This window comes from Camelus dromedarius, chromosome 8 (genome assembly GCF_036321535.1).
Source record: "Camelus dromedarius isolate mCamDro1 chromosome 8, mCamDro1.pat, whole genome shotgun sequence".
In the NCBI taxonomy this organism is placed as follows: Eukaryota; Metazoa; Chordata; class Mammalia; order Artiodactyla; family Camelidae; genus Camelus; species Camelus dromedarius.
In genome coordinates, this window is record NC_087443.1 from 38,446,920 (window position 1) to 38,473,842 (window position 26,923).

At 35.3% G+C, this 26,923-nt stretch overlaps 1 protein-coding gene across 2 annotated transcripts in view; it reads left to right on the forward strand.

The window, feature by feature from the left end:
- The window catches only part of JMJD1C (jumonji domain containing 1C), a 257,864-nt gene that overhangs the window by 638 nt on the left and 230,303 nt on the right, over positions 1-26,923 (forward strand). The window lies entirely within an intron of this gene.

The window sequence follows — 26,923 nt, forward strand, 5'->3', positions numbered from 1 at the left end:
GCCAGGCGGCCCCGCCCCTGCGCTCCGCTGATAGGCGGCAGCGGCGGCGCGTTGGCCGAGGCCAGGTCTGGGCGTCTGGGCTCCGGGGGCTGGGCGGCCGGGACCCCAGCCCGTCGGAGGGCCTCTCGGCCCAGGTCCCTGCGCGCTGACCTCCCTTTTCCTCCTCCTTACGTCCCTGGGACGCCCACTTGGCTGGGGGATGGTGGTGGTGGTGGTGGGAGGCTGAGGAAGGGGACTTGGGGGTAGGGGTTGTCAGTGCGTGTGTGAAAAATGAAATAGTAGCAGAACTCTGTCCAGTAGAATCCTCCGGATCAAGCCCTAGATTCTGGAGAGGCGAGATGCTGAGATGTGTTCAGCCACATCCGGTGTCCTCATTGTTAACTGAGGCCCTGGGCATCCTCAGACTACCGCATTTTAAGGCAAACAGGGGAGGATCTTTGCACAGGCCTCAGTGTGTACCAGGAATCTCCTGATGCGTGGTGCAATGCAGGGAGGGGCAGAGGGAAGAAAGCATTGGATTTCAGCTTTGCAGTAGTGGGTGTATTGATACCACTCTTCTGGGCCACTTAAGGCTCCTTTTCATCACAGCATCTGCAAAGCCTGTTTTACAAACACACATCTGAGCCTGCCAGATAGTCGAAGTAAAAATTTGGGCCTAGAATTCCTGACCTGTCCTGCTATTTACAGGTGTCTGGTTTTTTGAAAATTGGATTACTGCTTAACACCTTGCAGTTCTTGCAGGTATCATAATTTCAAGAGGCAGAACTTAAACTCTGATTTCTTGGCAGCAGTACCAAATAGAAAACGATCTCAAAGTTTAGTTTGTCTTTTTTTTTTTTTTTTCTGTTAAGGCGATAATAAAAGGTAATTCTAGTAGTCAGATGGTGAGAATAAAAGATGAAATGTCAGCTTGAAGTCTTTAATTAAAAGTCCTAGAAGAATATAATAGCTTACTTTGTGACCATACTGTAATTTATTCTTTTTGTTCCTCAGTTTCCCCATAGTAAAAAGAAGCTGGTAATACTGCAGCCTAACTCTTGCCTTCCAGGGGTGATATGAAGCATTGCTTAATACATGTTTAGAGAGTTCTGCGACCTGCTTGGGAGAAAAATGAAGGATACATATAAGATTATGCTGAATTTTTCTTTAAGGTCCCAGGTTCAATACATTTAATAATATTTTCATTATTTAAGAAATGAACTCGAACTGCTCTCTACTCTTGGTTTAGTCCTCCCCCCTACCCCCGGTTTATTTTCTCATGTTAAGAATGTATACTTGAATTTCAGGGATCTTATTAATGAAAATTTGCATTTGTTCAAATCTTTTATTTTTGGCCATTTTTCAGTATTATTTGGAAATCAGGTGTGCCACAGAAGCACTAGTTTTCTGGAAAATTCTCTTGTCCAGTAAAACTCAGAGTTATTTGAATGGCATTCAAATCCCTCCATGAATAGATCCTTAAATGTTAATTTTTACTGCCTTCCCAACTCCTAATGTACCTTTTCCTTACCTCTCTTCTCTGAACCAAGCTGTATCTATTGGATGGTAAGCTATTTAAAGACAGGTATGGTGTATTAATTATCTGTGTTTTCCCAGTATCTGGAATAGGGTAATTTCTGAGTAAAAGTTTAGATAATGTTTTTTAGATAGTCATTCTCTTAAGTATGAAAACTTAATGAAATTTCAGTTGTGTATGGTGGAAGTCTCTTAAAGATGTCTTTCTTGCCTTCTTAATTTGGAGGTCATCCTGAATATTAATTATTTCACTATACCAAAATATACTAATGCTTTCAGGGGTTGTTGAAATAAATAGGACTGCTGACTACTCTCTGAAATGTCCATAGGCTGCTGTGTGTTAAATTTCATTTTGTGTGCTTATTATATCTTCAGCCTCCTCCACATTCATGTCACTTCTTGCTGCTCTCAATCTGCATCAGCCTCCTTCTTCACATCTCAATATGCCATGTGTTGGAAACCACCTACCCTGTGCTACGCACATGTTGTTGAGTCAACCTGAGTCAGTTCACAGAGCCTAGGTAGTGTTTATTCCCTGTTGATACACTGGAAACTGAGGTTTACAGTTCACTGCCAGTGACCACATAACCCATAAGTAGTAGAACTGGAACTCTAACCCAGGTTTGCCTACTGTTCTTTACATTATACTGTGATAGTCGAATTATGTTTCAGGCAGTGGGTCCAGATGGGAGTGATCTCTAGGGGGAATTTGGGAGGTATTTTTTGGGATTGTTGGAAAAATTGGGGCTAAGCACTAGCATTTGATGACTGGGGACCAGGGATGCTGTACACTTTGTAATGCATGGGCTGTTCTGAACAAAGAATGTCCCCATGTCCCCATGGTTTAGGAGTATCCTGCCTGACAGTTATGTAACATTTGTAATTATCTGAACCTAGAACCTCCATTTTACATCTAAACCATGGTTTTCACTGAGACTGAATTTTCCAGTGTCTATTTCTGCATGCAACTGTGTGTGAAAGGAAGATTTGTTTTGTTCACAATTTGATCATGAGTTGTTTACAGTTTGGGAAAATTGCATCACAAACTACTTTGCATTCGTAACAGTCATGGTTAGCTACAAACTACTCCTGTATGTCTTCTTCTAGTTCAGTTTTGTTTCAAGATTAACACATCGAAATGCATATTATCTTATTTCAAATAATTTTCATTTCACTCATTTATATCTTATTTAGGGTACATGGGTTTGTTTAAAGTTGTCTGTAGGAAGATTGTTTTTAATTTCATTTCAGGGTGATAAAACACAAGTTGGAAAGTGTTTTATGGAATGGGGACATCCAGTCTGATATGGTTGAGAATCGTTAGTGTAAACTAAGGGTCATTTTGTCTGAGAAGGAGCCTCACATGGAAAGTACCCAGGTTTCAGTACTGGGTGTTTCTAATATTTGTATGTTGGCCTGGGCTTTGGATGGTTGAGATCTGGTAGTAGGTAGCCATTAGATAAGTACTGTATGGTGTAAGGTCTGGCTCCGGAGACAAAAAGAGAAAAGAAAATGCATTACCTGCTGCCTGGAATCTTTTAAAGTGTGGTATCGTTTGGCATTCCTTGAGATCATTTCTTGTTTAGAAGATAGAAAATTATTTCTTTAAATACTGAACTGAATTTTTTTGTATTGTTTGTTTTATGAGGGGGAGGTAATTAGGTTTATTCGTTGATTTCTGCTTGAAGGAAGTACTGGGGATTGAACCCAGGACCTCTTGTGTGCTGAGCATGCACTCTACCACTTGAACTTAATTTTTTTAAACATGTATTGCTAGTGTTCACTTGTTGTGCTGTGGAGTGGTGGGAAGAAGGATATTTAGGGTAAAGGACATTCTATCAGGAGATCTGTTTCTACTGCTAGTAGTATGTTGTTTGGCAAGTTGATCTGTTTCCTGTTAAATGGGGATGATAATGTTATGATAATCAAATGCAGGAGGGTTTAAAACATAAGGGTAATTATACTTTATTAAAAGAATTGGTTTCTCTTCTACATTTTCACTTAGTGTTCCTGGGAGATATGTGGAATGTGTGTCTTCTACATGTTAAAGGAGTTTGTTTATTAGGGGAAAAAAAGAGGGTGGGAGAGTCCCTAGGAGAGCAGGTAGTGAGAACAGACTTACAGGGCACAGAGATAGTATCTAATCTATGTAATTATTAATTATGCAAATGAAACTAAATACTAGGTCACCTTCCCAGTTCTGTTGGAGTATTTCCAAGAGCTTGAAAATATTTTATTTGCAGAAAGGCTAAAATGACTAAATGAGTCTACCTTTAATAGTTGTTTAGAAAATGTTGTGAGGGAGAGACTCTTAAAGAGAGTAACTTAAAAAAATGAAACCCGTTTTTCTATCTGCTACCAGATGAATGTTTTTTTCTGTCTTAGCCAGTTTGCTTTATGATATTATGGTTACAACAGAGGTCAGATTTGGCATCTGACATTGAGATCAAATTATAAAGAAATAATATTGAAAATTGGGTTGTGTTAGAATAAAAAGATTAGACTCTGAATTAAGTATTTGACTATAGGTATTAGCAGAAAAAGTTAATTACTATTTAACATTCAATGGAGGAAACAAAACATGTTTGTGATGGCTGGATCTAGGGCACATGCTTACATGAGGTTTTTATACCTCTGAGGTGGTAGCTTTGCTTACAACAATTAAGACAAAAGAGCTTTTTTCTCCCTTCAGGATAGAAAATGGTTTTGTGTTTGACCATATTAAATGGCAGAGAAATCTCTAGTTCAAGACATATTTGAGGCACTTTCACTATTCATTTAAAATAGAAGAGATTGGGGGGGAGGGTATAGCTCACTGGTTGACAGTATGCTTAGCATGCTTGAGGTCATGGGTTTGATCCCCAGTACCTCCATTAAAAAAAACAAATGTAATTACCCCCCCTCAAAAAAACCAAATAAAATAGAAGAGATTAAGTCATACTTCCCAGTTTTGAAATCAAGATATTTCAGGTATTGTTCAGGTGTGTACGGAATTATTATGGTATAATTTACAGAAAGCTGAGCTATTTGATTATTCCATTACGTCTAGTAAGCCAAACTTTAAAAAAATTTTATTGATGTTTTTGAGTGGTAATTCAAAGCATACAGAATAAAATTCAAAATGGTGAACAATGAAAAGTTAGTCTTAACTTTTTATTATCTGTCTCCAGCTATCCAGTTCCTTCAAAGGCCTGTGTCTGTTGCCAGTTTTTTGTGTTGTTTTGTTTTGTTTTTGCTAAGAGTAAAGTCCAGAAAGAGACCCAGTTATATATAAGTATGTAGTCTAAGATAAAGGTAGAATTTTATTTACGTCAGTTGGGACATAATGGATGTATTTATTAAATGATTTTGTGATAGCAAGCTACAGACTTAATAAAATATTTAGAAAAAGTGATTCTTGATGGATTAAAAAATGTAAATGTGAAAACTAAAAGTACCATAAAAGTATAAAAAGAAGACATATGTGAAGGTAATACAATTTTGTTAATGGAAAGGCCGTTCAAAGCATGCCATAAAATCAGAAACCAAAAAGGCAAATTTCGTAGACTTGATTGCATAAGAATTTAAAACTCCTGTGCCTCCAAAAACAATATAAATAATTTCAAGACAAATGAAAAACTGGGAAAAAACATTTGTAAAACCAGACAAAGCACTCCTAAAAACCATTAATTAAAAATACATCTCAAAACTCAGAATCTCTGGTTTCCAGTCCGGCATGGAAGGAGCAGCTTAGGAGTTGCCACTCTGTTCTAACAAGTAAAACGCTGAATAAACTAAAAAATCAACAACTCTTCTTAGATCCTTCAAACAAGTGAGGTTGCAGAATAATCTGCTGCCCCCTCAAATGGAAAGGCAGGCAGATATGGAGAATCACAGCTTACCAGAGCAGAAATCTCTGCAAGAACCAGTGCTAGAGTAGGAAAACCTGCACTGTAATTGGTGAATCTGGAGGCTCAGGGTGGACAACTCTGAGAGTTAAAAACTGTGAGAGAATCCAGTCATGGCAGGGAGGGGACCCACACTTTTGTGAGTTTTGCCTCCAGGAGGTTGACCAGGTCCTCACAGTTAATAATGGAGAAAAATCCCCCTGCTTGCAGCAGAGGGAGGGGGAAAGAAACCATTTCAAAATACACCGGAGTATTCCCTACTCTTTAACAAGGTGGGCCCTCAGGAGAAACAGTTTACTAGAGGCAAACCTGGAGGAAGCGAACTACCCAACACCAGTCAGCTCTAGCCTTCCACCTGGGGGAAGGGAAAAACCCAATTTGAGCCCTTCTAGCCATCCATGTAGAGGAAGGGAAACACATAACTCCAGTCCTCTCCAGCTCTCTTGTCCCATTTTAATGGGAGGTGGGGATGAGAAGCATTGGTGAAGTTTACAGTCCAGAGGTACCGACTCACTGAAAGACTGAGACCTAATTATAGGACTATAGAATGCTCTGCATACCTTCACCACCATACCACTACTTTACTAATGATCTGGTTACCGCAGTTCCTTTTACCCAGTGCATCATGTCTGCCTTTCAGAAAAAAATTACAAGACATCTAAAAGGCAAAAAATACAGTTTGAAGAATCATAGCAATCATCAGAACCAGAGTCAGATATGGAAGGAATGTTGGAATTACCAGACCAGAATTTTAAAAAGGAACTGATTAATATGCTGAGTGTTTTAATGGAAAAAATAGACAACATGTAAGCAGAGATGGACAGTGTAAGCAGAGATGGACAGTGGAAATTCTAAGAAAGGATAAAAAAGAAATGCCCTTTCCTACCATTGCTTTTCAACACTATGCTGGAAGTCCAACATAACACAGTAAGAAGAAAAGGCAAAAAAAATTATAGTGATTGGGAAGGAAGGAATAAAACTGTCTTTCCTTTGCAACAGCATTTCTACTTGATTGTGTGAAACATCTGAAATAACTGACAAAAAAATTCTTGGATTACAAGTGACTATAGTAAAGTTGCAGGACACAAGGTTAATATATGAAAGTTAATTGCTTGCTTCTATGCCATCAGTGAACAAGTAGAATTTGAAATTGAAAGCACAATATCATTTACTTTAGTGCCCCACAACATGAAATGTTTAGGTATAAACACAACAACAACAACAACTATATATATATAGTGTGTGTCTGTATATATATATATATATATATATATATGTAAAAGATAAGATATATATGAGGAAATGTATAAATAAGACATACGAGGAAAACTATAAAACTCTGATGAATGAAATCAAAGATCTGAATAAATGAAGAGATATTCTATGCTTATGGTTAGGAAGACTCAATACTGACAGGATGTTAGTTCTTCCAAACTAGATCTATAGATTCAATGCAATCCAAATGAAATCCCAGAAATTTTGTTGATGTTGACAGACCAATTTTAAAATTTATATGCTGAGGCAAAAGACCTAGGATAGCCAACTTGAGTATTGAGAAAAAGAATAAAGTCAGAGAACTGACAGTATCCGACTTCAAGACTTGCTATAACACTACATTAATCAAGACGGTATGATATTGGTCAAAGAATAGACAAATGCATCAGTGGAATAGCACAGAGAGCCCAGAAATAGAAGCATATAAATACAGTCAAAGAAGCAAAGACAATACATTGGAGCAAAGGTAATCTTTCCAACGAACAGTGCTGATACAGCTGGACATCCACATGCAAAGATGACTCTTACGCCCTTCACAAAAGTTAACTAAAAATGCATTACAGATCTACATGTAAAATGCGAAACTGAAACTCCTGGAAGATAGTATAGGGGAAAACTTAAGTGGCCTTGGATATGGGAATGACTTCTTTTAGGTACAACACCAAAGGCATTCATTATCTATGAAATAAAAATTTGGTAAAGTGAACTTCATTAAAACTTCTGCAGGTGAATAGTCAGAGGAGGACAGAGGATTTTTAGGGCAGTGAAACTATTCTGTAGGTTGCTACAGTGGTTTATATCTGTCATTATAAATCTTTTGTCCACATCTGTACAATGTGGAACACTAAGAGTGAATTCTAGTATAATCTGTGGACTTTGGATGATAATGATCTGTCAGTGTAGGTTCAGCAGTTGGAACAATATTCCAGTCTGGTGGGGGATATCAGTAGTGGGGAGGCTGTATGTGTGTGGGAACAGAAGGTATATGAGAACTCTCTGTCCTTTCCGCTCATATTTTCTGTGAACCTAAAATTGCTCTAAAAAATGAAGCTTATTAATGAAAAAAAAATCTTGGAAAAAACGAATGCACAAAGAATATCAACACATAATTTATAAATGCAAATGGTCAGGATGTACTGTAATCCTTAGTGATCCACAGAGACACATGGTCCAAGTTCAGAACTGAGTCTTGTTCAAGAAGCATAATTCAACCCCAAAAGTTATTGAAAAGGAATTCCAATTTTCCTCAAAGAGCATTAAAGGGAATTTAATTTGTAACCAGCTTATTAATTCTTACAAGGTCTTTTCTGCTCCCTGTTTCTCTTACTGCCCTGTAGCTGCTTACCGATCAGACTCTAAAGCATTTTCCTCAAATTCCAGCTAACAAGGTCATTTCCTTCCAACATTTCTTACTTTTTGCCTTTGCTATGTTGGTCAACTTAGTATCAGCAAGTCACTCCTTTTTAGAAAACAAAAAGTAATAAGTGTAGGGAGGAGGGCTGTGGACACTGACATATTCATAAAATTTTCCGTTATACTAAGAAAATGTTTTCAGTTTCACTGATGGCTAGAAAAATCCAGATGATTATATTCTTTCTTATTGCCAAATTACCAGGTATTAAATAGAGGATTATTGCTTAGTGTTGGTGAGGGTGTGTGGTACTTCCAAGTCCCTATTGCAGTTTGGTGGGGGAGACATATACATTTCCCTGTTTTTGTAGATGCTAGGCCTTTGTGTCCCACCCCTAAGACTTTATCCCAGGCCTTTTAGTTCATTCTGTGTGTGTGTTTGGGTCTAGCAAGTGTGTATTTAGAAAGTTTATTTTCATCCTCTTTCTGTTACATTTTCAAAAGTGACTTCATACTGTGTATCTCAAAATTGTTTGTACAACCTGTGTTCAAACCCTGCAGTAGTTCTTAAAAGAACAGATTCTTAGATTCTACCCTGGACCAACTAAATCAGAATCTCTGGATAGGGCCCGGGATTTCTTTTTAAACAAGCTATCCATAATTAGATATAAACTTAACTATATGGTTAAATAATCAGAGCCATTCTTTCAGGCTCTATAAAGTTTGTGAACTTGTGCTCTGATCAGCTCTAATCTCATCCAGCTCTAACCCTGGAAGGACTTTAGCAGAATACTGGTCAACCCCTAATTCTTTGAAATTTCTTAATATAATTTACCACCTTTAAAAAAATTGTTTTATTTCTCGTTCTAAGAAACCATGTGCTCCTTGCTGCAAATCACTCAAAGAAGCTCTGCATCCTTCTTTCACAGCACCTTCCGGATGCTCTGTGCTCTTCCTTTTCTCCCTCCCTAACACCTTCTTTACCGCATGCTGTTTTTGAGATTTATCCTGTTGTTACTGTGACTGTAGTTCATAGATTTCCACTGCTATGTAATATCCGCCATATGTAGTATATACAATATATTTTTCATTCCAATTAAGGATATTATGGATCTTTGAAAACTTGCTCCAGCTGCATATATATGTGAGGTTTATCTAGGTATTTGATATGTAAAGCATCACATTTTAAAGCATAGTAAGTATCATATTTTAAAAATTGTAGCTATTTTTATGATTGTCATCCTTCCTACTAGGTTTTAAGCTTCTTGAAAGGAGGAATTGTGACTTACATATCCCATCCTGCATTGCCAGCTTCACATAAAATGATAAATAATTTTTGCTTCATTGAAATAAATTTTGTTCTTTGCTGTTTTTCTAGCATCCTCTTAAAACTCAGTTTTTTATAAGCCTCAAATCTCACAAGACAGAACTACTGATAAGTGAAATACATAGCCATGTTATATGTGAAAGCTGCATTAAAAAGTCTCAACACCTTGATCAGAATAAATATGAATCAGCAGGATAATAAACGTCGAAAGTCTTAGTTCTTATTTGACAATTTTAAATTGATGTACCCTTGAAGTCTTTTTAAGTGTTAGGTTATCACTTTAGTTCTTCTTTCTAGAGATGGAAATAATAGTGTAATATTTAACTAGTATTTACAAGAAGCTTTCATTTTACAGGTCTAGAATAATAGGAATAATGTCACTAAAAATTCTAAGAGAAAGAAAGTTATATTTTTGAAAATTAAAGAATGTTTAGCTTTATGATATAATTTTATTATAGGACTTGTGCTATTATAATTAAAAAAATCTATAGCTAATAGAGTCATATTGGTACTACGTTCAAATAGCTTCTTGCAGGAAGCTCTTTTCTGCTTTTTATTCACCTGTCCTGAACCTGGCATGTTGGTTTTAGTTCACAATAAATACTGCACCAAGGATCCTGGGGTTTATGATCCTAACTGTAGTTCATTAAATGATTAGGCCTGGGCAAGTCAGCTTATTTCACTGGACTTACGTTTCCTCATCTGAAAAATAAAAGTAAAACTTAAGACTGCTTGTCTTTACAGGGTTATTAAAAGCATTAGACAGGGAAATGTATGAAATCTCTTTATAAACTGAGCACTGTAATAGGGATATGAGATATTATTTTTAGATTAGTAAAAATCCAGCACAAATATTCAAGACAGCCTTTTGCAGTGGGGAGAACACTGAATTTGGGAGAAGCATACTGTCATGTATGGGAAAAAGAATATGTGCAGATAACCACAGCCCAGGATAATGTGCCAGGCAGAAGCCTTTACTGATTTTGAAGAAGTTCATAGGAAAGGGAGAGAGTGCTCTGTTTGGAGGAGAGGAGTCAGATGCTTCAAAAGATGGTACTTTGGTGGAGTCTTACTCTAGTAGAAAAGAAGAGGACACAGGCAGGAAATCTTGAAAGTGCAGTGCAGTGCTAGAAATTGAGTTGAAGTACCGTATTAGATAAGCAGAAGCTGGAGAGAGTGTCTTTCAATGCCGTACTATCTTCTAGCCTATGGGGAGCCCTTAGAAGGACTTTAAGCAGGAGAGTATTGTCATTAGATTGGCCTTTGTAAGATCCATCAGGATGAAGGATAGATTTGAGGATATACCAAAGGCTATTATATTAATTTGGGAGAAAAACAATTGGTTTTAACCAAAGGCTCTTAAGTTGGGGTCCATAAATTAGATGTTCCTGGATAGATTCAGGGGCCATGAACTTAGAAGGTGAAAAATTACCTTTTTTTCCACTAACCTTTTCCTGAAAGTTAATATATCCTTCAGTTATGAATGTAGGGAATAAACTGTAGTAATATTTGCAGTACTTTTAACTTTCTGTCAGTAGAAATCGCAAATATTTTCATATCGCATTAAAGTTGTTGCAGATATCTTGAAGTATTACTTATACTACATATCATTATGCTGAAATTATGATAGTTACTAGATAGTGACAGCAAAGAAGCAGAGTAGAAAAAAGAGAGCACTTATGAGACACAAGCATGTGAACTGTGATGGAGTTAGACACTTCTTAATCCATCAGAATGATCCAGATCCCAGAGATGGGGGCTGGGATAGACTCAGTGACCATATACTAAGCAACTGCCAGGAGGTGTTCAGTAGTTGAAGAAGCAAACCTAGACATTTGGAAAGAGGTCAGTCAGTCAGTCAGCAAGTAGCCAGGAGAATCAGGAAAAAAAAAAAAAAAAAGGAAGAAAATAGGTAAATGAGAGTAAGAATTGTGCAGGATTCATAGCAAAGAATAAATGTTGAGTCAGCTTTAGCTGCCTTTATTCGGCTGATCCTAGTGACTGAGAGCTAATCTCAAAGTTTCCTAGGCCTGCCAGTGGTAATAAAAAGCAGCTGGTGGATTATGAGTTTGAGATTAGAAGGGAGGAAGGGCCCAGAGGGTGGAGCAGACATATTTCTGGGGTAAAAGTGTTTGGAAGAGGATTAGATATTAGATCCGTCACAGATCATTGAGGCCATTTAGTCTATTGTCTCCCCAAATTTTCACACAAGAGATCTCTTAAATTATTTTTCTGTTATGAATCCCTTATTACAAAAATGTTTTCCCCCAAATCTTTAATTATTAATAATTTGCCTCCTTATTTTTAACCAAGGATTGTAACTAGAGCAGCATACTTTATCCATACTGAACTGATGTAAGTTGAAATACAGACAACAAAAGAGAGAGAGAGACAGAGAGAAGCCCTACAGTTGTAGCTACCTTGTGTGGCATTTGCAGTTAAATAGTTATTTCATTTAGATTTTTCAGATACTAAAAGTGACCGGGGGATTTTAGGTTGAGAGCTCTGGAGCTTGGCCACTGAAGCCCTAAATTTATTTCTCAGGCACTTTGACTTCCAATCTTTCTTTGTCACCTAAGAGTTATGTCATTTTGCATAGGGAACTTTAAAACTTAGTTTCCCCATCTGCAAAATGAGTATAATAATAGTATCAATTTCAGAAGGTTATTTTGAGGATCGTATGAGATAATGCTTTTAGGCGTTGGCATATTGCCTGATACATAGTGTGACCTCAATAATTATTAGCCATTATTTTATTTTTATAACTGTTACTACTATTTAGAGCTATGCAGCTCATAACCTTGGGATTGTATTGTAGATTTTGGATTTAAAGTTTGATCTTTTTATCCTCAAGAATTGATTCCCTTTCATTTAACCCAAAAAAAGATTAAATTGAGCAAAGTATTATGAATATTGGCAGTTGTGAGTGGAGGGAGAATTGAAGACCTGGCAGGTTTTTAAAACATCCAGCCTATTCAAAAAAACAGCTGTTGTCTATTAATTGAGCACAGGGTGAGAGGAAACAAGCTTCAACTTCAATAGTAAGTGGATTATGGAGGTACCATAATGAGCTGCTGGTGATGTTTTAGAGGTCACCTTATGTCGAAGTAAGGAGACAGAAGGGATAAAATTTGAAAATTGGCAAGATTTGTAAAACTGATTCTGACCTTAAAGATCTTTTGTGCATTCCATTTAATTGTAGCACATTTCATAATTGGAATCAATATGAAAATGAATGTACGTAAAGTATATTTTCTTGGTAGCCATTGGTATGTTATTTTAACACAGGAGTAAAAGTGTTTCTCTTAGAAGTTATATCTTAATCTTATTTGCTCATTTTATTTTATTTTAATCTCTATTTTATTTATTTCCTCCCTGATCTTTATTATTTCCTTTCTTCTGCTGACTTTTGGGTGTTTTTGCTCTTCTTTTTCTAGTTCTTTTAGCTGGTGGGTTAAATTGTTTATTTGAGATTGTTCTTCTTTTTTTGAGGAAAGCCTGTATTGCTATAAACTTCCCTCTTAGCACTGCCTTTGCTGCGTCCCATAAGTTTTGTGTGGTTGTGTTTTCATTTTCATTTGTCTCAAGGTATTTTTTAATTTCAACTTTGATTTCATCATTGACCCATTGATTTTTTTAATAGCATGTTGTTTAATCTCCATGCTTTCCTTTTTTTCTCCTTTGTTTCTCTGTAGTTGATTTCTAGTTTCATGGCATTGTGGTCAGTAAAGATGCTTGAGATAATTTCTATCTTCTTAAGATTGTTGAGACTTCTTTTGTGCCCTAGTACATGATCAATCCTAGACAGTGTTCCATGTGCACTCTAAAAGAATGTATGTCCTATTTTTGGGGGGTGTAATGCTCTGAAAATATCCACCAAATCTAATTTTTCTATTGTATCATTTAATTCTGTTATTTGCTCATTTTAGAAAAGATTATTACATGATGAATTGTGCTAGATTTGAAATACTAAAATGAAGTCTTTCCCCTCTCTCTACCTCCTTCACTTTCTCCCTCTCTTTTCCTCCCCATGCCACCACCAGCTTGTTCCTGGGTGATGATTTTGCTGGAGAATTAACTGTAAAAAAAATCACCTGGAAGAAATAGTGGTATTATTCTTAATAAAATTACTATTTTAACCGTGAAAAGAACTTTAGATTTAGCACCTTTTGAGAGTAAGTGTAGAGAGAAAAAGCTGAAAAATATAACATGGTAATAAAGGTTTTTAACATTAAAATCAAAGCACAGTTAACTTCAGTACCTTTGGTTTAGTCTTTTTCAAAGAATCACTTTGTCTTCTACAACACCTTTGTAACTAGTGTAAGACTTACTGATGTTCATTATACAATTAAATTTCATGCCTTTCTGATTTTTATATCTAAAATATTTTAAAATCTATTCATAGCATCCAATAAGGTGTTATTGAAATGAGCTGATAATGTGAGTGTTTGTGTATCCTGATTAAGCTGCAGTGTCCAGCAGGTCCAGGAACTGAGACCTGGATTCAGGCTCCGACCTTACCTTTTATTAACTGGGAATCTTGTGCAAGTTACTCAGTTTTTGAGTCTTTCTGTCTTCATCAGTAAAATGGGAATTATGAAATCTATCTCAGGGATGTAATAGTTCATATGTGCTATAGTTCTAAAGTGCTATTCAGAGGGGAAAAGCATTATTTATTTTAAAAATGCATTATGTTAACTAAATTTGGTTGTTCTCTACCAAGCCACCTTTGATAGTTAAATACCCATTTGTTATGGACAGTTCTAAACAAATGAATAGTATACCTGGCCTCCCAATGGATTAGTTATTTTTACTGCTAGTTAAACCTTAAAACATGACTAATTAAAGGTTGATACTTAATAGGAATGTGTTTAAATAGACTAGGTACAAAGTAGATTACTGAATAGTAAGTTGTAGGGTTCATTGGTATGGTAGCATTATAATAGGTAAAAATAGCTTATAAATATCATGTGAAGCATTTTAAAGTATAGGGCTTCACTTAAAGCAAAAGAATCTATTTAATAATTTATTTTTCTGAAGTATTTTAACAAGTCCTCTTCACTCTTTTTAATAAGAATGAATTTTTTAATTTAGGTATAAGTGACATAGAACATTAGTTTCAGTTGTACAGCATGATTCCATATTTATATATCTTGTGAAATGGCCACCACAGTAAGTCTAGTTAATACTTAACATCCATCACCACACATAGTTACAAAGTTTTTTTCCTTGTTATGAGAACTTTTAAGGTCTTCTCTCTTAGCAACTTTCAAATATACATAAATTCCAGTATTACTAACTATACTCACCATGGTGTGTGTTACATACTCATAACATTTCTTTATCTTTTATTGAGGTATAATTGTCATACATTATATTAGTGTACAACATAATGGTTTGATGTTTGTATATGTTGTCAAATGATGACCACAATAAGTCTAGTTAACATTCATCACCATACATAATTACAGACTTTTTTTTCTTGTGATGAGAAACTTTGAGATTATTTCTCTTAGCAGCTTTCAAATAGTCAATACAGTAGTATTAACTATAGTTGTCATGCTGTACATTACATCCTCATGACATTTATTTTATAATTGGCAGTTTGTACCTTTTGACTCCCTTCTCACATTTTGCCTACCCACCTACTCCCACTCTCTCCTGGCTCTCTTCTCTGTATCTATGAGCTTTTTTTTGAAAAATAGAGTCCATATATAAATGAGATCATATGGTATTCATCTTTCTCTGTCAGACTTATTTTACTTAGCATAGTGCCCTTAAGGTCCATTCATGTTGTTGCAAATGGCAAGATTTTTTTCTTTTTTATAGCTGAATAATATTCTATTTTACACACACACACACATACACACACACACACACACACAGGTATATCATAGTTTCTTTATTTACCCATTGATGGACATTTGGGTGATCTCCATATCCTGTCTCTTGTAAGTCTTGCTGTAGTGAACACGAGGATGCATATTTTATTTTTAGTCAGTGTTTCTGTTTTCTTCAGATAAATATCCAGAAGTGGAATTGCTGAATCATATGGTAGTTCTATTTTTGATTTTGTAAGGACCCTCCATGCTGTTTTCCATAGTAGCTGCACCAGTTTACCTTCCAACCAGCAGTGCATAAGTTTTCCCTTTCTTCCACATCCTTGCCAACACTTGATATTTCTTGTCTTTTTGATAACAGCTATTTTAATAAGTGTGAGATGGTATCCATTTCCCTGATGGTTAGTGATGTTAAGCATCTTTTCAAGTACCTGTTGGCTTTGTGTATGTCTTCTTTGGAAAAATTTTGAGTTAGATCCTTTTTAAAAATTTTAAATGTGATTCTTTTTTGCTTTTGAGTTGCATGAGTTCTTTATATTTTTTGGATATTAACCCCTCATCAGATATATGATTTTCATTTTGTTGATGGTTTCCTTTGCTGTGCAGAAGCTTTTTAATTTGATGTAGTCCCATTTGTTGATTTTTGCTTTGGGTGTCATATCCAAAAAATTATTGCCAGAATTGATGTCAAGGAGCTTATCTTACTGCCTGTGTTTTCTTCTAGGAGTTTTATAGCTTCAGGTCTTACTTTCAAGTCTTTAATCCTCTTTGAGTTAATTTTTGTACATGGTGTAAGATAGTGGTCCAATTTTATTCTTTTGCATGTGACAGTCCAGTTTTCTAAACACTGTTTTTTGAAGACTTTCCTTTCTCCATTTTGTGTTTTGGCTCCTTTGTCATAAATTCACTGACATACATGCTTGGATTTATTTCTGGACTCTCTTTTCTGTTCCATTGATCTTTGTGTCTGTTTTTACAAGAATACAGTACTATTTTGATTACTGGAGCTTTGTGATAGACTTTGAAATCAGGGAATGTGATGCTTTCAACTTTGTCCTTCTCTTAGATTGCTTTGGCTATTTGGGGTCTTCTTTGGGTCCATACAAATTTTAGGAATTTTTTTTGTTTCTGAGAAAAATGCTGTTGGAATTTTGATACAGATTGCATTGAATCTGTACTTAGCTTTGGGTAATGTGGACATTTTAACAGTATTAATTCTGCCAGTGCCTGAGTACAGAATATTTTTCCATTTATTTGTCTTCTTCAGTTTCTTTCATTAATGTCATACAGTTTTCAGTGTACAGTCTTTCACCTCCTTGATTACATCTATTCCTAGGTATTTTATTCTTTTTCATGCAGTTGTAAATGAGATTGTTTTTGTAAGTTCTCTTTCTGATAGTTTGTTATTAGTGTTTAGAAATTAGATTTCTGTTTGATTTTTATATCCTGCAACTGTGCTGAATTCGTTTGTTCTAATAGATTTTTACTGGAATCTTTAGAGTTCTCTCTATATAATATGTCATCTGCAAATAGTGACAGTTTTGCTTTTTCCTTTCCAATTTGGAGGCCTTTTATTTCTTTTTCTTATTTAATTGCTCTAAGACTTTTAATACTATATTGAATAAAAGTCCCCTTTAATCTTGTATCTATTTATAAATTTGCTTTTTAAGTACTTTCATAAAATATAGTTCAGAAGTTTGAATTTATAAATCTTTAATGAATTTATATATTCTACTCTGAATTTGTTTTTGATTCAGTTTTTCACTTTTTTTCTTTGTATTTGGATGTGTCAGCCATGGCTGAACAGATACCCTTCATTGTTTTCTGAGCTGTTTTTCCATGCTATGTTTGCTATAGAGACTATTCTAAATATAAGTCTTTTTCAATTGACATGAAGTCCATAATCTACGTTAGTACATCAGTCTTCAGTCTTGCCTGTAAATTTTATATAAGTTCTATTGTCTGATTTTTATAGATTAAAGCTTAAAAATTAATAGCTTAAGACTTTTAGAGAACTTGAATAATACTGTCTTTTTGTTTTATTCAGGTATCATGTAATAGCTTGGCAATTGCTTTTTCCAGGAGTGGGTTGTGTGTGTGTGTTTGTATTTATCACTTTATTGCTCATAGTTATCTGCACTTAATACTTTAAAATAATATGAGCCCTATTAAGAAAGCATATTGTGCTTGATTATTGAACTGATAGCTAAAACAATCATAAGTTTTGAATTAATGTCAATGTATGATAAAATTTCTAGTTTCCTGAGATCTCTAACGTGATTTAGTCATCTAGTTCTACATTGTTAACTAGGAATTTTTTTTTTAATATACTTAATCTTTATTTGAATTAGAGTCAATGTCTCACTTTTTTTTTAATATAAACTGTCTGTTTTGTTTTAAGACATTATTAATTAATGAACTAAAGATTTGAAATTTACTTGTTTATATTAATTTAGAATTATTATCCGGGAAGGATGTGAAAATAATGAGGAGGAGACTTAGGGCCTCAAACAAAAAGTATAGCAGTTTGTTGAGTCAGACAGTCTCACACTTTTAACTTCAGTAACTCTTCAGAACATTGCCTTGATGTGTATGGTGATGACCTTGGCTAATTTAGGGAAGGCAAAATTAAACAAAATATATATTCTTTAGGAAGGCCAAAAAATGTTACATATTTTGGAAGTGGGAGATTTTGAAGTGGAAGATTTCTTTCACTGGTGGTTAAAATAAAACTAATTTTAATACTAATCAGATAAGGAATTTTTTCAAATATTTGAAGCTCCCTGAAGCCTCCTGCTTCTCGTGGATGACGGATTAAAGGCAGAGGAATGGTTGCTATTGTACAGTACGGCTTGTTGATGAGCCATCTCTTACACAGACCACACGGTTGGCCCTATCCTTAAACTACTGCACGTGGTCTCATTTCTCTCTATTTTTGTTACATTAGTGACTTGCTATATTTTCAGAGTTGTTTTATTTACTTCTTTAAGGAATAACTACTAGTATCTGACTCTTCTGAATGCTATTGCTTTTATAGTGTATGGTTTTTATCATGAAGACCACGTCTCTCTTTCAGACCTCTGTCTCCTCACGATATGCCTTCTAATCCCAGTGTTGACGATATACTTTGAAAGGTCATTAAGCAGTATAGCTTAATGATTTTAAACTGAGTGACAGTGTGGATTCTGCCCTAATCACTTTCTGACTCTGTGTGATCTTTACTCAGATACTCTGCAATCTAAGGGTGATCAGGTGTTTTTATGGGCTGGTCAGAAATTAAATTAGTTAGAGTTTGTAATATGCTCAATATAAGGCTTGACACAGAATGGTTACTTTTTTTATTATTATTATTGCAAACTTTGTACCATTACTTGATGGTCTAGTTTCCTCAACTGGTTTGCAGAGTTACTGAGCAAAGGAAAAAGATGTAGGTTTTTTGGTCTATCTATCACTTTTCCTGTCCTGATACTTTGTATGTAAAGATAGCATTCTTGTATTGTTTGTTTCAGCTATTTGAGACCTTGAAGGCCCAGGAGCTAGTGATTTTTATAATTTTGTTTAAGCACAAAATTAGAATTTCACATGCTAGGGAGCCTTGTATGTAGGAGTGATTCACTCACCTAGTGGATGTGAGGAATTTACCTAGAATATGTGATGACCTTCCTCTCTTCTTCCCAACAAGTGCATAACTCTGATAATGGTAGTTACTTTGCTGCGTTATATAGACAAAATTAAGTGTCATCATTTTATTTCAAAATTTGGGGATTTACAAATGTCTGGGAGATAACCTTTATGCATCTTAGGCCCCCTGTGTTCAGTAAATGTTGACTGATTATTGTCTCTCCCAAGGTGAAGAACAACTTGACTGTTCCTTTGTAGAGAACAAGTCGTAGTGGTTGGTGACTGTGACATTTTAATCAAGGTTTTTGGATTACTGTTTCTTTGTTTCCTGAAGGCTTCGGTTTTTTGAATCCACGTCATCTGTCATCTCAAGGTTACCTTCAGAATCAATCAAAAAAAATTTTTTTTCTCTGAGCTTTTATCTTGAGTTTTTTTTTTTTTTTTAAGTATGCTGCTTGCTTATTCTTTTCTAGGTACTTAGGGCTTTTAACTCAGATTTTTACTCTAGTGATGTTCTCCTGTTTACAAAGAAAACTTGTACAGCTTTAGAGCAGAAAATTGACTTACTTCATTTATAATGATTTAACTTTTTAAAACCATCCATTTATAGGATTTTAAAAATGACAGCTTTGCTAAGATACGATTCACATTCCACATAATTTACCCTTATAGTAAAGTGTACAATTCTATGATTTTTGTTTGTTTATTTTTGATGGGGGAGGTAATTAGGTTTATCTTGCAATTCTATGATTTTTAGCATATGTACAGGGCTGTGCAGCCATCATCATAGTTTTAAACCATCCTAATTATCCCCCAAAGAAACTACGTACATTTTAGCAGTCACTTTCCATTCATGTAAATGGAATCATGCAAAGTGGTCTTTTTTGACTGACTTCTTTCACTTAGCAAAAAGTTTTCAAAGTTCACTCATTTGTAGCATCTGTCAGTACTTACTTCATTTTTATTGCTGAATAAAATTTTGTTTTATGGGTAGACAACATTTTATTTAATCCATTTATCAGTTGATGGACATTTGGATTGTTCTACTTTTTGGCCATTATGAATAATGCTACTATAAAATTACATGTTTTTGCATAGAACTATGTTTACATTTCTCTTGAGAGATAATTTTTTTGTAAACTAAAATAGGTCCTAAAGGAAAAGAAGTTGTGTACTACTTTTAGAAAGATCTTGTAGGTATTTAAAAATTCTGTCTGTCTCCTTTTATTCCTGTATATTATTTAGCTTTTGCAAGTTTTGCTGCACTAACAAATAACTTCAAAATCTCAGTAGTTTACAACAATATAGGTTTGTTTCTTGCTTATGTTACATGTTAGTTGCAGTTGGCTAGGGCTCTTCTTCGTCCATCTTCTCATTCCAAGATTCAGGCTGAAGGAATAAGAAACAAAACTGGTGGAAACATGCATTTAAAGGCTTTGGAACTGGCATGTATCACATTTCTGCGCCATTGTTTGGCTTAGGCAAGTCATACAGTAAACCTGACAATTAGGCAGGAAAATATAACCTGACTGAGGAGGCAATGCAAGTCATACGACATTAGGTGGGTATAAATAACCTTCTTACATGGAAGGAGGCACAAATAATTTGGAACAGAAATTCAGGTTATCACATCTCAGAAGGAAATAATGAAACTAATGGAGAAAAGGTGAGAAAGGTGGAGGTGAAGCTGGAAGAACTCTGTGTCTTTTGAATTCAAAGGAATATCCCACTACGTTACAAGTAAAGGGCATTTCTAGCACTTAGGTCAAGGGATACCCAGCTTTAACCAACAGTATCTAGAAGTGAGCCAGAGACCCAGGCGAGAGGATGAGAGTAGGGTGAGGCAGAGATCCCATTATGTGTGTTATGTAGGCGATGACTTATCAGAGAATAGTAGAAGACTCACTACTGGGTGCAGTCTTTTGACCAGAGTCCCATTCCCCTCACCACAACCATTATAGAGGTCCTCCTCTCCAGGCACTTCTTTGTTACCCCATTACATGGGACACTGAGCCAGGAAGAAAACTGAACCAAGCCTGTTTTCATTCTATCAGGCTACTTTTTTTTTTTTTTTTTAAATAGCCCTTTATATCTAGAGGAGGTGTCAAAAGAGCTTTTATTGATTGTCTCCTGGATGTCAGGTACTTCAGATAGGGATTTCTCAGTCTTAAAAATTCTGAGATGTGGCTTACTGGGGTGAGAGTAGACAGCAGTCTCAAGGCAGGCCAGTCCCTACACAAATACGTACTTTGCCTCCCAGCCCAACTATCTACGACTCTAGGAGTTCTCAAGGTGCAGTCCTGGGACCCACAGCTTTACTGGCATCATGTGGGACTTTGCTAGAAATTGTCAGGCCGCATGCTAGACCTACTATGCTAGAGCCTAACGATCTGTTTTAACAAGTGATTCTGATGCACACTGCCTTGAGAACCACTATTGTTTCATGCTGCTTGCTCTCCTCCCACCCCACTTTCATTTTAAAATCAGTTTATCCCTCTCAATCCCTTCCCTCCCCACCTGTGTACTTTCCATGTTCCAGGCCATAGAGCATTTTTTAAGAAGTTCTGTTCATTATGGAAAATTTGGATATATACAGAAGTAGAGAATAGTAAGGAATCCTGATGTACTAAACAACTATGTTCAACAATTGTGAATGCACGGCCAAGATGAATTCGTCATTATCCTCACCGATTCCCACCCTGCCCAAGATTATTTTGAAGCAAATTATACCAATTAATCTATCAATATATTAGTAAATCTCTCTAGAAGATAGGGCTGACTAGCCTGCCTGCCTCCCTCCCTTCTATCCATTATCTTTTCTTCCACAAGAACCAAAACAAAATCTCTTAATATCATCAACTATCAGTCATTATATTTCTCCAGTTATCTTATATAATTTTTCTCTCTTCAGAAAATACTTTGCTTGAATTAAGACCAAAATAAGGACTGTACAATGTTCTGTCTCTTAAGTTTTTTAATCTATAAGTTTCTCACACCCCCCTAATCTCTTTGTCCTTTTTTGTTGAAGAAACCAGAATATTTATCCTGTAAAGTTTCCCTCAGTCTTGATTTTGCTAATTGCATTCCTGTAGTGTCATTTAACATGTTCCTCTGCCCCTATGTTTCCTACAAATTGGTAGTTAGATTTAGAGGCTTGAGCAATTTCAGGGTTGAGGTTTTTGACACAGCTGCCTCATAAGTTGTATCGTGTATGTCCATTAAAGGGCATGTAATGTCTGTTATTAGACACTGATGGTCATTACATAACTCTGTTAGTTCACTAGGGGTTGCAAAATGGTGATACTCTTTTTTTTTTAATCAATTCTTCATTATATTTAGTAAGTAAAATATTTTTAAATAGAAAAATTTTCCCTTGTCAACTACTTGTTACCTTGAAATAAAGTTTAAATAGGAAGGATAAATGCTTAAATATTTCCCTTTAATATCAATTTTCAGACTAATGATTGGTTCTGTATGATACCTCAAAGATGATGAATAAATGAATTTTAGTAATTTTAATGAATTTGTGGATTTAAAAATATTTAATGTTTTAGTCCATTACTTTACTACTTGTTGATTAAATTGGCCAGTGAAGGCTCTTGAAGTTGGCTCCTGTATCCTTGTGAAATGACCTTAGTTGTCCTTGATTGCTTTTTTGCTTTTTGATAGGATAGGACATCACAGGTCATCTTGTAAGCGTCCTGACCCAAACCTGGAATCAGCTGTTTCCTCAAAGAACCTTGGTGTTTAGAGTACTTGGGGTACTCACTGTTACTTGGTTTTTCAGTGAACACATCCAGGAAACAAGTTTTGTTTTCGATTTCAAATACCTAGGCATTGTGCTTGGCGCTTGGAGAAATAGATTTGTAACACGGTCTCTGCTTTGTAAATAATTGAAGCGTGGTGTTATAAATACTGAAGTGTTGGGCTTTTGGTTCAGAAGCTCATAGGAGGCCACCTCACACAGAGGAAAGGTGAGGATCAAGGAATGCTTCCTCAAGGTGGTGCACTTGATCTCAGTTTTGAGGAATAAAGTGAAGCAAAGGTACTTTTGTGAGTTGTCTGTTTAGGACATGTATATGGTGTGCCTTTGTCTTTGTACCAGTATGAGCCTCAGTTTCTTCATTTATAAATGTATGTCACTAATGGACATATACTATGCTTCTGTTTAGATTTTCTCAGTCAGTAGTAATACAGTAATAATACTGCAGGAAACGTCACTGCGTGTATACTCTTGTGCATTTGACCCTGTATTTTGATAGGACAAGATTCCTAGAAGGGAAATTGCTGTGTTCGAGAGTATGAACATTTTAAACTCTGTTATAAATACTGCCAGATTTTCATCAAAAAATCATTATAACAGTTTACAGCTTTTACCACAGAAGGCTAATGACCATTTCTTCATACCCACAACAGTGGGTCTTAAAACTAAGTTATTTTCATTTATTTAGTATCGTATTGTCTTGATTCCTTCCCAGAATCTCAAAGGAAGTTAATTTAAATATGTTTGCTTCTTTAAAATATGAAGTTAATATGATGACATTTTGAATTTAAGATATTTTTAGCACTTCTGGAACCTAGAAACTTATTTTATAATGGACTGTTATTCTTTACTGTGGGTTAATAATTTTCTATATTTTGGAAAGTAATTCACAATCAGAACACTAAGAAATCATACACCCTACTTCTTACCAGCTGCAGGAGGAAAAGACTTCCTGATTTCTCATTTCTCTGTCTTTTTCTTCCCTCTTTTTGAGATGTGATCTGGAGGTCTGGATTAGAAAGAAAACATTCTTAAAGTAGTTCGGTAGCCTTCTGATTTTATCAATCTTTTAAAACTTTTGTATGATTTTATTACCTTAGTTTATACCCACTTGTATGGTCTGTGAAAATGCATAAACCATAAGTTAATTTATGTGTGAAAACAGAACATTTATGCTCTATCCTTCGGTGCTGTTGAGTTTATTTTAATAACCTGCATTTTCAGAAACTGTTTTGTTCCTGTCTACTTAAAAATAGCCTGTGATTCTTACATAGATGTCAATCTAGATTTTAATTTTATATATGTTAATTTTCCTGCTATAAATGTGTAATTTTATCAGGTTACCATACCCAGAGAATTTTCTTTAATTATGAATGGTGTTGAAAAAAGAACATAAGGGAAAGAGTAAAGTAAAGAAGAAGAAGGAGAGAAATTGAAAGGAAGAAATCCAGACAATTTTAAATCATGTTCCTTTTCCCCTCTTAAATAGAAAGCTAACACTTTTATCTAAAACTTTGCTTGAAGTTGCACCTGTTATCTAGACTCATTGTAGTCAGAACCTCACAGTTAAAACAGAATGAAGACTTCAAGTTAATATTGGGATTATTCAGGCAAAACTGTGGCGAATTATTTGTCTGAATCATTTTCAACTGTTTAGATTCTAGCCCTATACCTCCCATTTTGGACCTGCCACTTTAAGCTTGGTGTATTTTCTTTTTCTCATATTTTTAATTACTAATTTTTATTCTCATTTTTATTTACTGATTAGCTTTTTGAAAATGATCTTTAAATCGCTTCTGTAGATTAGAACTTCCTTTCTTGTGATTAACTTCGTCAAACTTTGTTCATATCAGAAGGAATCTTTTCCTTTGAAAATTCAGCTTGTCTTTTGAAGAAAAAGTGATGATTACTGTATATATTATTTAAAAATGAAATCAGTAAGGGTGAGGAGTTTCTACTAAGTTGGATTTTTTTTTCTCTTTTTTAGTTTAGAATGAATTCTCTTTTGTGGTGACACATAGCTGTTTCTGAAGTTGGCAAGAAAACTTCCTCTTGGGACTCTCATAGAAGTGTTGCGGCAGCTCTCTGATTCAGCTGCTTTAGAAAGCTCTCTGAAAGTTGCCTTATTTGTCTGGGAAGAGTCTGGAGCCCAAACCTGCTTTTTCCACTGAGGAGGATTGAGGCTCTAAGCTGATGTCAGCACAACCATGAAAGAATCTGTGATGACAGTGTGAAATAGAGCAATATCAAATTATAAATGTAAATCTTGTACTCCAAAGCAAATTTTCAGTAACAGTAATGAAGAGACTTTTTATGGTACACATAAGCTTTGGCAGTATTTATATTCATATCCACCTTCCTGAGACCAAGAGAAAGAAGAGGAAAGAAAAGGAAGCCTCTCCTTTTCTTATTTTTTTCTATTTATTTTAAACAGTACAGAACCAAGCTGAGTACTATATGTCACTACACAAGAAAAAGGAGGGTCAAGACTATTGGTGCAAATCCCTTCTTATTAAGCAATGAAGTTGTATGTCTTTGTATAATATTTTATTGAATACTAATTACCTTATATTAAAAGGTTACATATAAATATTACAGTATAGTGTGAAATTATTTTGAATCAGATTAAGTAGAATGGAGAAAAGGGTCAGTAATTAAAAATAGTTGTGAAGGTGAAAAAGAAGAGCAGTAACAGTAAAACAAGATGAGAAAAATAAGAGAAAAGATGGAAGTGGAGCAGTTAAGGAAAATAATGATTCCAGTATTCTCCATCTAATGAGTCAGTTCACTGCTAACATGTCCACCCTCCACTCTCACCACTCCATTTCCCTTGACACAGATTCCTTCTGTCCCCAAATCCTCCCTGCCCCATTAAGTATTCCAAGCATCAGTTATACTATACTGAATTTCTGTCAGTTCGTCAAATATGGCATGTTCTCTCAAGCTTTCCTTTTTTTTTTTTTTTTTTTTATATTTGCCCGAAACCCTTTACCTTCCCCCCATCCTTTGGCTGACTTTCAAACGTTCTTCAGGCTTCATCCGACTTATCATTTCTTCCTAATCACTGCTCCACCCCAAGCCTGGATTAGTTAGTTGCCCCTTCTAGGTGCTACCATCTGTCCATTCACCCGTCTATTTTATATCTTCTCTTGGATTTCTTGCTTCTTAATACCAAAGGTCTTTTTACTTATCTGTATGTCTACTATGCTGTAAACTTTGGGAGAGCTGAGGCCATGTCTTTCCTGTTCGCTTTTGGATCCTCATACTAGACAACACTGCCTGGCATGTGGTAGGGCCTTGACAACTATTTGTTAAATAAATTAATAGTTTTTTTTTTTTTGTTATATTGAGAAAAACATCAGTTCATTCACATAACACTTTTACTTAACAGTTACTCTGTGCTAGGCATTTTTTCAGTTGCTATGGGGGCTCAGAGATCCCCAGTTTCTGCTTTCAAAGTGCTTCTGGTTCAGCTATGGAAATAAAACATGGATAGTGGTGCTTTTCCTAGTATATCTTCTCCTAATTTGAAATTTGAGTAAATTTGGATATATTTGTAATACCTTCTTGTCAATTGTGAAACTTCTGTTTCTAGGATAAGATGCCACTCCTCATTATTCTACATTGAATGGTCACAGGCTTAGAAAAAGAAAGAAGACATTGACCTTGAAGATCTTGGGGAGACAGAATATCTTTTCCCTAATTTTTCTCTTCTTTTTTATTTTTCTGCTACTATTTTGTTCTGTTTGCATAAAGATTTGTGGCAAAATGAAGGTTAAGGAAAAATTTGCTTTCTTAGAACAACCCCAATCAAGGTAATTTTGAAAGAACAAGAATAAAAAAAGAGCACAGAAAGTATTTCAAGAAGAACCACACTTTCCTTTCCTCTGTGTTTTAATAATCTTTATACTAACATTTCCCTTTTAACAACAATAATAACAATAGATACCTAAATTTTACTAAGTACTTTACTCAGTACTTGGCACTGTGTTAGCTGTTTTACATAAATTATTTCATTTAATTCTCACAAGGCTAGTGTTTTCATTATCCCTTTAGTGGATATACTCCTATTCCTGGATTTTATTTTTTAACAATTGGTGCAGCAAAGAAGAGATAATTCTGAGAACTTCTTTTAAAAAGAACCGATTATGTCAAATCCTAACTCATCCCTCCAGTGAGTGAGAGAGGAGAGCAGAGCAGCATGAACCCTCACTTGCCCTCGTGAGGATTCTCTGGGCCTTACAATAGTGGGACCAGGAAAACGAAGGAAATGTGTTCCCTTCTTTTTCTTCCTCTGTTTCCTCTATGAGGCTGGCTTTTCTAGGAAATACGTACTTATTATCTC